The sequence below is a fragment of the Dipodomys merriami genome, unplaced genomic scaffold (assembly GCF_024711535.1).
Source record: "Dipodomys merriami isolate MVZ:Mamm:240054 unplaced genomic scaffold, mDipMer1.0.p SCAF_652, whole genome shotgun sequence".
Lineage (NCBI taxonomy): Eukaryota > Metazoa > Chordata > Mammalia > Rodentia > Heteromyidae > Dipodomys > Dipodomys merriami.
In genome coordinates this window covers 86,700-104,353 of record NW_027206238.1, presented here as the reverse complement: position 1 = coordinate 104,353, position 17,654 = coordinate 86,700, and the positions used below count along the sequence as shown (strand labels likewise).

The window sequence follows — 17,654 nt, the reverse complement described above, 5'->3', positions numbered from 1 at the left end:
GTTTCAAACCACAATCCTCAGATTTCATCTTTCTGATTAGCTAGGATAAACACATGAGCCACAAGTGTGGCTTCTAGTTTTTCCTCTATAGCTATCTAATACACATATTAGATAGTAATTTAAAACTTAGAGTATAGAAGCAAGTTGTACAGTGATGATATTGTCTTGTCAGAAATTTAAGCTAGTAAATTTCTTCTTAAAACCATAAACAAAAATACTATGGTATAATATAAGAGAACTCACTATTGAACATATGAGCTTTAAGAGCTTTCTAATAGATCCATTATTTGTTACCCAACATTAGAAAAACTATATAATGCAGTAGTAAAATAGAAGTCCTTTGTAGGAATACTTAATTACCTTGTTTTTAAAGATACTTGTTTTCATCCAAAAAAGTAGGCCTGTCTATTGTCTTCATGTGATTTTGATGATTGAAGGTGCTTAATGAGAAGTCAAAGTGTATTACTAATCCTTTGCTATCAATTAAATCTCACCTTTTCTTCTTGGAACTTATAATTATTAAAGAAATAGTTCAGAATCAGCAAGCAATAGTTCAGATTCACACTTCCAGTGCAAGTGGATCACCAGTAATTAATCCTTGATACCATTTTCCACAAAGTTTTGTCACAGATACAATCGGTCTGCCTTCTCTAGCTGCTTTCCTAGCCTGGACCTATTCCTTCACTCTACAGGAAAAGTGTGATTCAACTGATTTCAGTCAGATCTGTTACTAGAATTATCAAGGATTTAGATTTTTGTCTATAATTTGGTCAAAGCTATGTCTCTTTATGTAGGCTAATAAAAATGTATTTACTAATTTCAAGTAAATTCATAAATTCCATTTCCACCTCTTTTAAAAAATAAAATTGTTTGCTCTATAAATTGATCAGAGGCATGGATTTTTGGCTAGCTAGGTCATTGTACATCTGTCTCTCTCTTCCTCTCTCCCTTTCATGGTTCTCATAGATAATGTGACTGCTCCATAATTATCCTAATTTATTTTGCTTTTATATTTTTGGTTGCATCATTTCACTTTCTGCTCTGCCATTTCCCAAATCATTTACATAGAAGGCATTATTTCATATTTTCTCATTCCTATAATAAGCTGCACATGAAGACACCACTGGTCCCATTTTCAGTCTGTACCTTTGAATATGGAGGAAAACCTTTCCTTTGCTCTCTATGAATTCCCTACTCTCCAGTTAGAATAATTTCCAATAGTAAAATTGGAAAAAGAGAAAGAAAATCATGGTGAAATAACAGATGTAGAAAATTCACTGGATTTTTCTGACCAGTTCAACCAATGTGAACTATTCGGGAATACATGTGCACCCCATTCCCACTGGTACTCACTGTCTCTGGTTAGGCAATTCTGATGAAGACAAGGAACAAGATGAAAAAGTGAGGAATGATATCATTTGCAAAAAAATGGAGAAGTATTAAAGCAAATTTTTGTTTGGGCTGCTGAAAATAATTGGCTTACTACAGTGCAGACACTGCTTTCCTAAAAGGCCACTCATGTGAATACTAGGGATGATGATGAGTATACCTCTCTTCATCGGGAAGCCTCCAGTGGGCACTTAGACATGGTCCATGAGTTGGTGGCTCAAGGCATATATTCATGCAATTACTGTGAATGGCTAAACACCCCTGCACAGTGCTTATATGTTGAATAATACCAGAGTGGCTGCTTCCTTAGTTCACATTGAGGCAGATACCAATTCCCAAACTAAAGTCCTCTTGACTCCCTTGCATCTTGCTGCTTGGAATAGAAATATCAAAGATATGCTGGATTGCCTTCTATTGAAGCATTATATCAAACCAGGTCTGAAGAACAACTTGGAAGAAACTTCATTTAATATTGCCAAAAGGATAAATAAGTATCACTACCTCTTTTAAATTGTGGAAGGCTGTAAAAATTGTTCTCCTAACTCATAATGGTTTGGTTAAGATTCTTAAATTTCAAAAATGCCAATCCATCTTTGTGTCTGTACAAAATATTTTCACAATACAAAGCAACAGCAATATCTTACTTTAAAAATTCATGGATTCCATAGTATTCTTCAAGTGAATTGCCTGACTTTGATGTCAAAATGTATTCAAGAGTTGTTTGTATACATCTATAATGATTTCTGCAGGGTTTGTGATTTTTAAATCAGAAATCACTTTAACTTATCTGTTGAAATGAGTAGTACAGAAACTAAAAATATTTCTGGTGCTTGTATGAAAAAAGTATATTTTAAAATACTCTGTATTTTGTTTGTATAATGTCCATAATCTATTTAATTCTCTCCTAGATATAATACTTTGAATTATACATTGTTTTATAATATATAGGTTCGTTAATAAATGTGTTATTTCAGATAGCATTCCATATAGAAAAAGTTTAAGATTCCTTTTTTTCCCTAGGTCCTTATATTATTTTATTTCTTTGGGATAAAATGACAATGTTATCCAATTTCAAATGTTTTGTAAAGATTATGCTATGTAAAGGCCATTCTAAGGTGAGGATTTAACACACTGATGTCAAACTAACTTTCAGTTCAATGAATTACATATATTGTTATATTTGCCTTTTTAAATTTTTTATTGTGAAAATACTGTACAGAGGGGTTACAATTACATGGGCAAGATAATGAGTACATTTTTTATCAAGCATTGTAGCCTCCTCCTGTATTTACCCTTCCCATCCATTCCCATCCTTCCCCTGCTTCCCCACTCAATCCTCCCTGCTACCCCTCCACCCGCACAAAGTTGTAAAGTTCATTTTTCGACATAACGACTTGTATTTTTGTAATCAATTTTTAATAACTGTTTTTCATTTCTTGCATCTCAAGAATGAAAAATATGGAATATTTCACAAATTTTAATATCATCCTTGTGCAAGTGCCATGATAATCTCTATATTGTAGTAATTTGGGTAAACGTCCTGCTGAAGCATGTAGTATCCTGTAAATTTAAGTAGTTATTGATGCAATCTTTATACAGGCATATATCCTTGGTTGACTGTTTGTAACTAGGAACCCTTATTGTTCCTAAAAATGTTATTGATCTCACTTCTCTAAAATTCTGTGTATATTGGGAAAAGCTAATATTGTTTGGTCGATTGCTCACATTTGCAATTTTTTTGTCAATGACTATTGTAAGTCTTTTTCATTTTAAATTTGATCATACTTTGAAGCCTTTATAGCTAGGTCCAAAGGTGATTGTTTTTCAAGTACTTATTTATAAACTGAGTTAGCTTTGTGGAGGTAATGGATTCAAAGTAAGCCTTGCTTAAGAGCTACTTCTAAACTTCTGCAGCTTAAAAATTCCTAAATGATGTCTTACTGGTATAAATGTCTACCTGACCCTTTACTCTTCTTCCCTGTAGCAACAGACCAACCAGAATATCTTACCCTGACAGCATAGATTTTCTTATTGGAACAAAACTAATATTAGTTAAAAGGGATCATAGAGAGATAAACAGTTAAGACAGAATCATTTAAGCTAGAAGGTATTTTATCAAAATATAATTGTTTTTTATACCTAACATTTCAATAGTAGCTAAAGCCAAGAAGGTGAAAAAAAATTTCACATGCATGATTACCAAATGTCCTGGCCAATCTACCATCCATCCAGGCAGGAATTTACACTACTGCCTTTCTTTCATCAAATATTTTCATAGTTACAAGAGAAGTCTATATGTTTCTCCTCGATATTAGGCCTTAAATTGGTAATGTTTTAATCACAGTGTTTCCTCTTGTCTCTAGGCTGTAAATCTCCAAATGGTAAAGTTTTAGGTCCAACTCTACCAAACACTGAGGTAGAAATAATGGAATAATATTTTAAAACACAGTTGCCTTTGATACCCTAACCACAACAGAACATTGCAAAACATGTGCCTTTTTTCTTATATTTTATAGTTATATATTTTATATTTATACGTGCTGATATTTTTTCACACAGTGAAACTTACTAGAATTAATTGATAATTTGACAAATAAATAGATATTTATTACAATAAATAGATTTGAATATAAATAATAAAGTTTAGAATGTACATTAGAATATATAAAGTATCAATGCAATGTCTTTGGTATAAACATGTGATATGTTCTAAGTATTCTTGGTCTTCTGAATTCACATTGTAAAACAAAAACAATTTTTTTCCTCTAATCTATAAGGGATTTTACTCTGCTGCTCTGTTTATTGTTTTAACTCATTGGTTGCAAAATGTTTTTCTCTATATTTCTGAAGCATTTCTACTTATTGTACCCAAATTTTGCTGATATGATATCTAAAAGGTGTTATTCTTCTGCAGGACCAACGGGTCCTAGGATCCCAGGTCTTAGTTATCCTCTTCATCTGATAACAAGGGGAAGATTTCTCACCTAGGCTCATGAAACATGCCAACAGAAATTAATTGAAAATCCATCTCAATTCCTTATGACACCGGAATTAGTGGTAAGCAATTGTGTAATGCAATGCAACTTAAAATGAAAGATGAGATCACAAAATCTGAGAGAAAGTACAGTAATTCAAACTTTCAGTTAACAAATGACCAGCCCATATGAGTGACCAAGATCACAAATGTCACAAAATTATTTTTAATGCCCCTCTTCTAATGATTACTCCAAGATTTCAGTCCAGCATAAGTAGGCAAAAAAAATAGTTCCTAGAACGATAGATCCATAATTGGTCTACCAAGGCTAGGAAAACTTGACTTACAGGTCAAATATAATTCACAAAAACATTAATTGAGAAGATCGTTAATGCTTCAAAATACTGGTACTTCAGTAAAACTTGTTTCTGTAGAATAAAAATGTTATCATTCTCAAACCAATGATAACCTACACTTAATCTCCTGAAAACAGATTCTTTTTCAAATAATCTCTTAAAAATCACATTCACCAAAATAACATTTGACAAGTAGACAATATTGACATTACAAATTTTTCAAGTTTAGGGTGCAAGTTACAATAGAGTTGTTTTATTTACCCAGCACTAATGCCAAACAGGTTCAACCATTCATTAAAGTGTAGAAATAGTACCACCCACCATTTGTGTTGTTCAGTAGGTGCCTTACAGAAATGTGTCAAATAGAAAAACCTCCCATAATTCAAACCCAAACACTAGCTAATAAAGTAAGTTTAATCACTTACTAAGGTACATTTTAAAAAGTCACAAATAGTTGCTTTATCATATGTTGTTTTATGTTTTACCTATCAGTTTAACATAGTAAGAAATATGACTTAAAGTCATGAATATGGGTACTCATCAGAGATGTGACAAACATAAAATCTGTCTTCTATTTCTACCATATTCCTGTATAGTAGTAAATCGTAGTCTTCTTCTTTTTCCAAAACTTATAGGTAGTAGAAAATATTATCCCATGTAAAATAAAATAATCACAAACCTTTTTCAAAGCCGTTTATAAAATTTGGTAGTTAGGAATATATTCTAAGCCATTTTTAAACTTTCTTGTTGACTAAAGATTAATCTTACAAATGGATGAGAATAAAATCATGTCTAGGTGCTTCACGTCTCCAGTCTTGCAAATTGTTATTGCAGATGAATGAATTATGGAAATATAAGCTGACATCAGTTCAAGTGTACGAAGGATTGAAACTCCATGGATAGTATATAAACCTTTCAAAATATTAACAGTTTAACAGAATGACTATCAGGAAGTTGAAACCAGAGAGGAATAATAGTAAAGACAGAATGAATGAAAAATGGAACAAGGGGCAAGTACAGCTAGAATACTCAATGTACACATGTGATAAAGGAAGTGATAAATCTGAAATACATCATGGAGAAGGGGTTGGTTGAGAATGATAGAAGGAGTCACTCTGATCCAGGAGCATTGGACAATTAGATGGACATATTTATTGTAATACACTTGCACAACCTTTTGAAATTTAATTAAAAAACACAACAAAAAACAAAAACACACAAAAATCATAAGCAAACAGCAATCTCTAGAGAGGATATATATGACCTCTCAAAATTTTAAATAGTTCATGAAGGGTAGTCTTGGGAATAGCAAACAAAGCTGTTCAAAGAGGGCAGTTTGGGGTAGCAGAGAATTTTGAACAGATTTAAGTAGATTATCTAAGGTTGTGAATCACCTACATCTGCTGCAAATATTTTCTTCTGTGAGTTCTCTTTGTCTGCATTGGATACTCCAGTCCTCAGCCACACTTGATAGCTTGTGAAGATAGAATGAAAGAAACAAGATCAAGAATCCATTACTCCACTGGAGACAGAAGAGTCCTCTATGTTTTCTCTCGTCTCTCTTCACTACTCTTTCTTCATACTTTTAAGTCAAGTGATTTTGAATTATATCTTTCATTCTTTGCTCTGGCAAAGTAATTAGCCAAACTAATTTCCTAAATATTATTTGCCATTTTTTTCTACCATGCTGTTTACTTGTCCAAGGGAGTCCATTAAGCTTCACCCTTGCATTTGGTTGCCACGAAAATCCAACATCTATGTTAATGAGGACAAACTCTAATGTAAAACTTTGTCTCCAAAAAACCGATCCAAGAAGCTGTGATCACAAATATTTAGCTATACTTTTTTTCTTTTACCTTGAAAATCTTCTTGTGTCTAAAGTTCCACAAAAATAAGTACTCCACTACTTTTTGGTTCAATCACTTCTAACCTCAAAGATATATTTTGCTAACAAGATGCTTAGAGGAAACCGAAGTATACTCCACTTTTATGTTCTCTCTTAAGACTCTCCTTAGATACCATATCAGGATCAGTGAAGTTATTCTTTGCAAAATTATTTCAATAGATTATTTTTTCTTAGTCTTGCATTTGCTCAGCAAGATGTATGGAATAGAATAGAGTTAAATCATCCATACCTTGGGTAACAGTGTCTATTACAAAGGACAATGCTTCTATGTCCTAATTCTATGTCCTCCTCTTAGCTCTTCCCTGATTTCCAATTAAGCACAGCTTCTTGACTTCAAGTCCAGTGAAGCTGAAAGACTATAAGATCTCCTCCCCACCCCACCCCGCTACATCTTCATGGTTTCTCTTTTAAAACTCTTTTAAGTTGCCTCATTTGGACGTAGAATTTATTTTCCTGTCCTCATTCAAACTGCTCTACATTGTAGTGAGCCAAATAGGCTCTGTAAAATCAGTTTAGGTAGCAAAAATATTAAGACAATCTATATCAAAATTTTTGGCCTCCCTCCACTGCTGAAGTCAGTATGCTTAGATAGGGCTTCTAAGAACATTGTTTTCTTACCCTTTCAATTTTCTCAATTCTTTTCTGATCCCAAACTTTTTGGCTTATGTAATAAGAGAAGTCTTCACTACCTCATGTTAATAAGGATATTATTTTTTGTGAGCTACTTAGAAATGTGTAATCATTGGCGTAACCAATCAGATTTTTTCCGTGTTTCAGTGCTTCACGTGCAAAGACATTGTGGAAAGTGTTACAAACAGAAAAGTGTGAACCCAATACCTTCTTTCATTTTGAAGGGCCCTTTCTCCCTAAATATTTTGACCCAAATTATCTTTTTCAAAGAATAATTTGGGTAATTAAAGGTCAATTCACAAAATTTGATGTCTCAGTTTTCTTAAGAACTTTGAACTTCACACAGTGAGAGTATATTTCCTGGGTAAGGACAATTCTCAAGGGAACCTACAGGATTTACAGTAAGGTTTCTGAAGTTTGTTTAGTGTGAAAATGAGCTATCTTTACCCACATTGCTCCCTCTCAACTAGTTCTCCATAGCTTTCTTTGCATGAAAGCCTATTTTCCCAGGCAATTTTCTTAATAGGCTAATTTGTTAAAAATTTGAACAATTAAAATATACCTGTCATAATTTTTAAACTCTTTTGAAATTGCTTTATCAGAATCACGTTTTCCCCAATCCTAATTCAACCTTTTCCATCAAAAACAGTAACATGTTGTTTATTTGATATAGTGTCCATGCAACTATTATTTTCCAGTGGCTTTATGTGTATATATGAACATATAAGCTGATGCTGAGCAAAATGAACTCCAAGATATGGAAACAGAGATTTTTTTGCAGTTGTTTTTAATGTACTATGTGATTTCTATTTTCTTTGGGTTTTCCACCTATGGTTTGGCTTCGGGTGTATTTGATTTTGTGCCCTGTGTATTGTGTATACATTTACCTTAATTAGGGAAGGGAAGAGGAACAACAAAATGGCAAGACAAAGGACAAAGGGCAAGCCAATGCAATAACAATACTCACAAGACAATATGTTGCAAATGTATATTAAAACTTGTGAGGAGTATTGAGGTGAAAGAAAACTGTAAGAAAAATGAAAGAGGGGGTAAAAAGTTTGAAAAGTTATGTTTTCACTACCTTACAATTACTGTAACCCATTGTTCACCAATTTGACAATAAAATTAAATTAAAAAATAAGCTACATAAAAAATAATTTCACTGTATTGTTATAGTAAATATTATTTTATGTATTAACTTTTTAAAAATCAATATTATTTGGCATCTAATTTGAATTGATTACTCCTTTTTTATCAGAGAGTCATCAACTTGAATGTTATACAACTAGACAATATTTTCACAATAAACTTGACAATATTTTGAAAAAAGGAAAAATTTAGTACTTTCTCATACTAAAACTGAATGTAGTTTAATTCTATGGAAACCCATAACTTTTAAAAGTAAATGAGTTGTTAAGAGGACAGAATATATGTGTTCCTCAAAATTCCTATGATTAATAACTACTCATTTTCAAATTCTGAACATTCCATACCTGAGCGATTCAAAACAGTACCTGTTTGCATGTTATGTAATTTTGCAATAGATGCAGTTTCCAATGGAGTGTTACAGATTGAGAAGTCAACAGAAAAATAGCCACATTCTGGTAGAGGATAAAATTATGAAGCATCTGTAATTAATTCTTCAAGAGTAAGCAAATTTTATCAGAGAAAGCTATAATTTCTATGAATCCAAAGATTTATGCCATAAAGTCATCCTAGTCCAATAATTTCCAACTTGTAAAGTGCACCTTAATATTCCCTTAATTCACATCATGAATAGCTTATCTCTATTGTGAAAAAAATACTACACCTCTGATAATGTGATTCTCTCCTTCTTCTGGAAAGAATACTACAATTAACTGGGTTGCATCACTTTTCCCCCAGTAAGATTCTTGAGATCAGAACACTTGCAAATGTTATTTATATTTATACTTTTTTAAACTATCACAGATAATTAGGATGCTAAGGTCAGAAGATTATGGTTCAAATATCCAATAAACTCAGAAAAAGTCAGACAAAAGTGGCACTGAGATTGAAGTGGTAGCACACGAGCCTTGAGCATAAACAGGCTCAGAGACAGTTCCCAGGCCCAGATTTCAAGCCCTAGGACAAACCAATAAAACAAAAACAAACCCCAAATGTAGCATTTTTCTCATTGTATACAGAGGCACGTAATTAAGGAAATTGTTTCCTGTGTTACATATAGGTAGAAGAAAGAAGATGTCACACAATTATTCTCTTCATACAATGTTATACAAAACCCTCAAAAATTGCAATTTTTCTATAGTTATAAATTAATATCGATTTGTTGGCAACTCTGTCTAGATTATTTACATTATCATTTTATACATGAATTGTTGTAATTTTCTATTAACTAAGATCTAATTATAACTCTCTTGAAAGCATATTCTAGGCAAATAGAATGCCAGAATCATTTGTGAATTTGTCAATTAAACCCTCTACTCAAAAAAATTTTGTAGTATCCTATAAAATATGAAATTAGAAGCAAAACTAAAATATTTATGTTAACTCTAAATTCTAAGTTAGCAAGATCTACAAAGTCCTGCTTTAGATGAACTTTGAAATTTCTCTAGGCTTAAGATTTTGTAATCCTTCCTCATTTCTTTGGAATCCAACAGAATGATGCTTACTTACTTTTTCAAATTTTGGCTGGGAATCATGAGCCATTTTGAATCTAGGAATGTTCTGTAATGAAGAGAGCATTTAAAACAAAACTGAAGATTATATACGAGTTGCATTTCAATAGGAAACTTGACTTCTCAAAACATAATAACAAAATTAGCCCAAACTTCCAACTGTGTATTCCTTTCTTGTTGTTTGGTTTGTTTTATTAGACAAAATTATACTACCTGGTCCAGGAAATGTATCACTATTTAATTCCACTCTCTAATCTCCTGCCTTAGTCTGAGTGCTAGAATTCCAGGTTTGTATCACATTGCCCTGCCATGTTTGTTGGTTTATTTAATCTAGACATAGACTAGCAATTCTGAACTTCTCCAATGATATTATCCACTAGACAGACTGCTCAGAGTGTTTATGTACTATTTTAGAAGATCTTCTAACATTTGACACAGGATATGATCATTTTCAGATGCACCTGCTGGGATCTCTGATTCATTCGATCCCTTTAATCGTAATTACTTGACTCTCTTACTATCTCTCGTCCCTACCTATGTAATAGTCTCAAACTTTTTTGAAGAAAGTTCATGAGGACTTTCTAATATTAAAATTCATCTCTTAATTCTTACTCAGGACATATTTTCTATTGCTATTTTAAAACTTTTCTACATATTCTAAGAGTTGTTTCATTTGTGTATTTGTGTGTACACATATAAGTGCCTCTGTGTGTATGTGTATGTTTGTATGTATGTATGCAAAAGCCTCAAGCTCTTATTCATCAATCTTGCTCATGCCTGGTATTCCATCACCTGAGACATTCTTCCAATTCAGGTTTTGGCTGGTAGTGTGGCAAAGACTGTTCTGCCCAGGCTGCATGCAAACTGAAATTCCCAGACTGCTTTACATTCTTAGGTTTTATATCTCCAGAAGTATCAACTTTTAAACTACGAACATTTTTGTGAGTGAAAAGTCTAAGTTGTAGCCCACATTTTTAACTCAAAAATTCATATAAAGATAGATGAACATACACATTGCATATGCTGAGTGTACACTGTTAGAAATGTGATCTTAAGCTGCGTGGTGGAGAGATCTGGGGATTGGAGTTCAAAGCCAGCCCAGCTAGGAAAGTCCCAGAGACATTTTTCTCCAATTAACTACAAGAAAACTGGAAGTGGCACTGTGGCTCAAGTGGTAGAGCAGTAGCCTTGAGCTGAATAGCAGAGGGACAGTGCCCAGGCCCAAAGATCAAGTGCCAAGACCAACAACAACAACAAAATGCAAGTAAAGGAAAGAAAAAGAAATGTGATCTTAGCCACTTGTTCATTGCCAGTATAATCCCTGCTCTCTGGAGATGGACTTGTTTTTCCAGTTAAGTCCATGCCCTTATATCTGACTTTCATTGGAACCAGAATTATTCTTCCATTCTATTTTTAAAAATTTTGCGATTAGGAAACGTGATTGAGAAAGGGAAAGGCCTCATACTTCATATTCCACTTAGGAACACTCCCATAAATCTACATATTGGACTTGGCTTTATTGTTTCGATGTTGTCTTATTTGTAGTCTTCTATATTGTATTGAACCCTTATACTTAAACACAGAACTTCTCTTTCTCCTATTGTTGCAAATGTTTCTCTTACTGTTAATTCATGTGCACTAGGGAAATAACACCCAGCAAATACACTCACAAAAAGAATGATCTGAGGACCTTCTTCCCATTTAAAATTTGGCTTAATTTGCAGAGCAATTATGAAGTTTGAACTAAATGTACTCATGGATAACATATTTATAAGCAATATAAATTTTATATTTTCTCTTTTACTAAGTTTTCTCTGAAACACCTATTACCTCATGTCCAAAAATGTCCTTGTGTTGTGTTATTTCAATGAAGACAGAAAACATTCATTAGACCTCAAGAAGCACCAATGATTGTTACTGGACTTTGTGGAAACTGATCCCAGGAGAGGAATTGAACACAGAGAAATGATAAAGTTCAAATTAACTTGTGCTTTCCTTTTTACTGTACAAGAAAAGAATCCCAAGGATTGAAGGAAACTCTGTCCTTTACTTTTTCCAGTGTGTTTTTTATTCATATAAACTTGTCTGTAAACTTCTAGTTGAGAGTATTACAAAAGATAATAATGTGCCATGTGAAGGCCAGCATAGAATAAAAGGAATTAACGTTGTTGTTTTTTTAGTTAGTTTATTTGTTTTTGCCAATTGTGGGGCCTAAGTCTGGGCCTGGGCGCTCTCCCTCAGATCTTCATCTCAAGGATAGTGCTCTACCACTTGAACCACAGTGCCATTTCTGACTTTTTCTGTTTATGTGGTACTGAGAAATCAGGGCCTCATGCATGCAAGGCAAGCACTGTACCACTGAACCACATTCCCAGCCCCTAATAACATTGTTTTAAAGTTGTTCTACTGCAAAGAAACAAAGACATGGAGGTTTAAAAGTGTCTTATGTATGGATATTTCATCCCTGAGAAGATTCTCTTTTGGCAGGAGTCAGTTATCAATTCCTTTAGTCTGGTCCTGAGTTCTCCATAGCAATAAGGATTCCAAAAAAGCAGTATCTTGTGAATATGTTCAGCACAAGCAGCCTCTTCTCAGAGCAGTACTCCTTTAAGGACAGTCCCAAAGAAATATCTGGGGGTTGTTTTTGTTTGCTTGTTTGTTTAGTTTGTCCTGGTTCTGGGACATGAACCCAGGGGCTGGACCCTGTCCCTGAACAGTTGTCTTTCTTGCCCACCTATCCTCAAAGCTAGTACTCTACTGCTTGAGCCAAAACTCCACTTCCGGCTTTTTTTTAGTGTTTATTTAGAGATAATAGTTTGACAGACTTTCCTGCCTGGATTAGCTTTGAAATAGGATAGTAAGAAAGCCAAGTGATATCGACAGTATGGACTTCTCTTTTGAAAAAAAAAATATTAGATGAAGTTTATTATAAAGCTAATATTTGACAATTTTTAAAAGAAGAGAATATGCCCAGCAAAGAAGCCATAACTTAAATAACTCAGTGAAAGTAGGTGCACTGAATCATTTTGTAATTATTTTTTATGCTTGGAAAGATTACTATTGACCTTGTCATTCCTTTTGGGGAAACTGAAAGTCATATTTGCACTTTTTTTGTGGGCACTGTCCCTCACCTCTTCATCTCAAGTTGAGCACTCTACCACTTTAGCTACAGCACCAATTCCAGGTTTCCTGTGATTAATTGAAGATAAGGGTCTCATGGACTTTCCTGACAAGGCTTGCTTTGAACCACAATTCTCTGGTCTCATCCTTCTGAGTAGCTAGGATTACAGGCTTGAGCTACCAGCACCTGGCTCATATTTGCATTTATGTGTACTTAATGACACTATGTAGACAAAGAATGGAAATTTGAACCAAATGATGACATTGCAGCTTTTCAGAAAAATTGGGGTAGGAATAAATATGTCCTCATTTTTCCATGTTGTTATATTAATGACTCATGAGCTATGGGACTCTTACATTAGCATCCTCTGCCATCTGTGTAGGTGTTATTTAGTACTAGGCAATATTCATAGAGTAATATAGAAAGACTGAGGTTTTTAGAAAGCAAAGGAGATCAGGTATGAAAGAACAGCATAGAAGGAGATACATTTATCACACAGAGATTAAAAACTAGCCTAAGAGATTTACAATGTTAAAGGCAATGAGGTATAAACCTAGTTGATAACTAGTTCTTCAATAACCAAAAATATTTCCCTAGAACAGTTTCTGGTATATGATAGTTACTATCATTTATTCCTTCCATCTGGAGTTATTCCTTCTCTTCTATCACAACTGTTAATTAGTCTCTGCCTTTTTAGTGCCATGACTGACCAAAAAGATTTCCAAATCTCACTTAGACTAGCCTTCTCTGTGATTACCAGTGACCACTCAAAAGCCTGGAATCTTTTAATTTCCAGAATTCATCTTCCCTTGACATCTAAGTACATTCTTGGCATTAACTGCAGTGATCTAATGAACAAAATATTTTTTTTCAACACAGTATCCTAATATAAGCAAAATGCATGAATTAGGGACTATTGTCAGGTATCAGTATGGAAGGAGCAATTATATATTCCAAGTATGTGTTCTTTATTTTGCACTTACTAACTGTTTTCTTTTGTTTTTGACAGTCCAGGGGGCTTAAACTCAGGACTAGGGAATTATTCCTGAGCTTGCTTTTTTTTCCCTCAAGGCTACCACTCTACCACTTGGGGCACAGCCCCTCTTTCAGTGTTTTTCTGTGAGGAATTGAACCCAGGCATTCAGGCAGGCTAGGCAATCACCACACCATGAAGTCACATTTCCAGAGCCCTAAATGACTTTCTTAAAATGGCATTATATTTTCATTCCATAACTATGTATCATAATTTTGGCCAGGTGCTAGAAAATAACATACAAAAAATACTAAGTCCAGTAAGGCTGGATGGACAATGAATACCCGTTATAGTTTAGCCAGGGCACAGAGGGGCTTACCTCATGGAGCTGGTTCAACAGGCTGAGCAAGACAGCTCCTAACCCACAGTCTACCTCCAGAATGAGAGGGCCAACTTGGGTTCCAACCACATGGGGACGCTGGGCCACCTCCTTCAGCACACATTCAACCAGTTCCTGTGAGAGAGAGAAAAAAAGTCAGAATTAAACTTAAGCCGGGTGTCCATGGCTCAGACCTCTAATCCTAACTACACAGGGGGCTGAGATATGAGGATCATGGTTCACAGCCAGCCCGGGCAGGAACGTCTGTGAGACTCTTATCTCCAAAGAAGCACCAAAAAACTGTAAGCGGCACTGTGGCTTAAGTAGTAGAGTGCTAGTCTTGATCTGAGGAGCTTGGGGATAGTGCCCAGGACCAGAGTTCAAGCCCCACGACTGACAAGAATTGGACTTCTCACCACAAGAAGTGGACTGAATAGCACCCATTGTCCTAGGGAGTATGGCAGAGAAGTCAGGCAGAGCTTCCTGTGAACTGGAGGTCATGAGTATGTCACCTGGCTTCTCCTTGCCTCAGTATCCCCAGCTGCAAAACTGAACACAGTGAAGGATCCCCTTCCTCATGGGGACAAGGTAAGGATGAAAGAGAGACATGTTTTGTTTCATAATCCCTCACCTGTTCCATGATTAATAACAAGCCCCATGTGAGCCTTTTCCAGCTATCTTCCTTTCATTTGCTCACAGAATTGTCAGGAACCGTATCTAATGGCCGCTCCCTCTGTGCCCTGTGCCAGAGATCCCTCTGTATAAATCCCTTGTTTCCTCACAACTGTTCCAAGAGGAGACTGAGGTCCAAGAGTTGAAGCCTAACCCAGGGCTTACCCTGTGGTCAAGAATTGACTGCTGTGCACTAAGAGTTTGAGATAATCCATCTAAACCGATGACTGAACATGGTGCTACATGTCTACTATCCCAACTACAGAGGACCAGGCCTGGTGGAGCATGCCTGTCACAGATAGGAGTACCATGATCCAGCCCAGCCTGACCATATATTTAGTCTCTATTTTGGAAATGCCCAAGACAGAAAGGCTTGGCTCACATGGTGGAATACCTGACTGGCAAGCCTAAGGCCTTGAGTTCAAACCCTAATATACCAAAAAGAATCAGAGGCCCAGAATATGCCTGTAATCCCAGCTACTCAGGAGTCTGAGATCTGAAGATCATAGGTCAAGATTTAAAATAGGGTTGGCCTCAACCATCAGACATCATGATGAGAAGACCCGGAGTCTGACTTATGCTGGTGCACTCCATACTCGCAGGGTGCATATCCTTACTAAGTGCTGGCCACACACTCTGTCCCCCTGGGAAACCACCCCCTGTGAGACGCACCCCCAGGTCCTACCAAGCTGCCACTGCCACCAACCAGGCCCAAGGGAGTAGAGAGCTCCAGGGCACCTAAATCCCTTGGTCTTGTAATTTAAAGGTGATCAGTCCCCTTCAAGCACCTTACCCTTCCAGGCCCCTGGACCTCAGCCATGAAGCCCATACACCCCCCCCTCCCCTCGCGAAGATAGCAGGAAAAGTTACCAAAAGGTTCGACCATCTTTATTGTAACCCACTTCTACACACACACAAATCCAGACTGGTGACAGAAGACTTATCCATGCAGCACCTGAAATTTGCCAATTGATCACTCACCTGAGCACTGTCAGGATGTACAAGTAGAAAGATGTCGAGAGCCCTGCAGGGAGTCTCTCTCTCTGCATGATAAGCTTGACTATCTCGCTGGAACATCTCTCAAGGTTATTTACAGAATCTGGTCTTTTCATCCTGCCCCAAACAAAGACCAAGTAGCTGCTATGGACCACCTTTTCACATTGCCCTAAGCAAACATCTTGCAGCTGCTACGGTCAATGAAAAAGCTTCCTTATTCTAAGCATATAAATACCCCTGTGTGAAAAATAAAATTTGGCAGCTTGATCAGAATCCTTGTCTTGCTGTCCTTCTTCGTGTCTCTTGTCCCTTCATTCCTTCTCGCTTAGGTTCATTGCCCTGGTTGAAGTCCTGCGGGTCGGGACAACTGGCGCCCAACGTGGGGCATGAGCCTCTGACTAAGGAAGGAATGCCATCCTCTGGGAAAACTTGGCCAAGTACAGTCCGAGATCATGAGATCGCCTCGACAGACCCCGCCGAGAGACAGATCCAGGAGGAGAGTGGGGACGGCGCATGGTGAGTGACCCACTATAGGACAAGCAACATTGTCACATGATCTATTTCTGTCAGACCTCAAGGAGGCCCTCAAGACATGGGGAACGTGGGTTAAGAAAAAGGATTTAGAATTATTTTTCTCATTCATAGAGGACTTGTAGGAATCATAGATGCAAAAAGATGACGAAGAGTAGGAGATTGTTTAAAAGATTATTATGAAACCTTTGGTCCGGAAAAGGTTCCTGCTACCGCCTTTTCCTATTGGAATTTGATTAATGAAGTTTTGAAATGTTCTCTATTTGATAGTGGAATTTTAAAACTTGTAAAAGCAGGAGAGGAGGTTCTCCAAAATGCCTCTCGGCCCCCCACGGCTTGCCCATCAATTGTATTATATATGACTGCTGGTCAATTTATTGAAAATCCCTCCCTTTTGTGACCTGGCCTTTCAAGGGCCCACTGCCCCTCCAGATCCAGATTTTTTTCTTCCCGCCCTTTACCTAACCTGGCACCTTTATGCAAGACTCTTCAACATAAGCGAGAACACCTTCAACTTTTAAAAGAACTGTGGTCCCTTATGAACTCCGCATACTGGCCTTGGCCGATATGCCAAAAACGCCTGATAAAATTAAGGTTAGATCAGGCCATCAATCAGTTCTCGCCTTTCCAGTAACTTGGAGCCAGACAGATAGGACCTCAGAGGGTGGGGAGGATGAATCAGAAGAAGAGGAAAAGGAGGATGAGGAACAGGATACTGGGGATGAAGAGGAACAACCCACCCAGGGAAAAGGCCAACAAGAGTATAAGAGGCTTAGGCATCGGTTTGTTGAAAAGCTTAAAAATGCATGTGCCCAATATGGCCTGACTGCCCCTTATACGTTAGCCTTGTTAGAAAACCAAAGTGAGCGCTGGCTCACCCCTAATGATTGAAAGTTTCTGGCCCACGCCACCCTTAGTGGAGGTGATTTTGTTTTATGGAATGTGGACTTTAAGGAACAATGTAGAGAGACCGCGCAAAAAAATTTGGCTAAAACATCTTCAAAAACCTGGACCTATACTAAACTTTTGGGTAATGTACCCTTTGATACCAATGTTAAACAGGCACGCTT

General features: G+C 36.3%; 1 pseudogene; it reads right to left on the bottom strand.

The window, feature by feature from the left end:
- Window positions 1-2,841: 2,841 nt before the first annotated feature.
- Window positions 2,842-2,941, bottom strand: LOC138815590 (U6 spliceosomal RNA; annotated as a pseudogene).
- Between the last annotated feature and the right edge of the window lie 14,713 nt (window positions 2,942-17,654).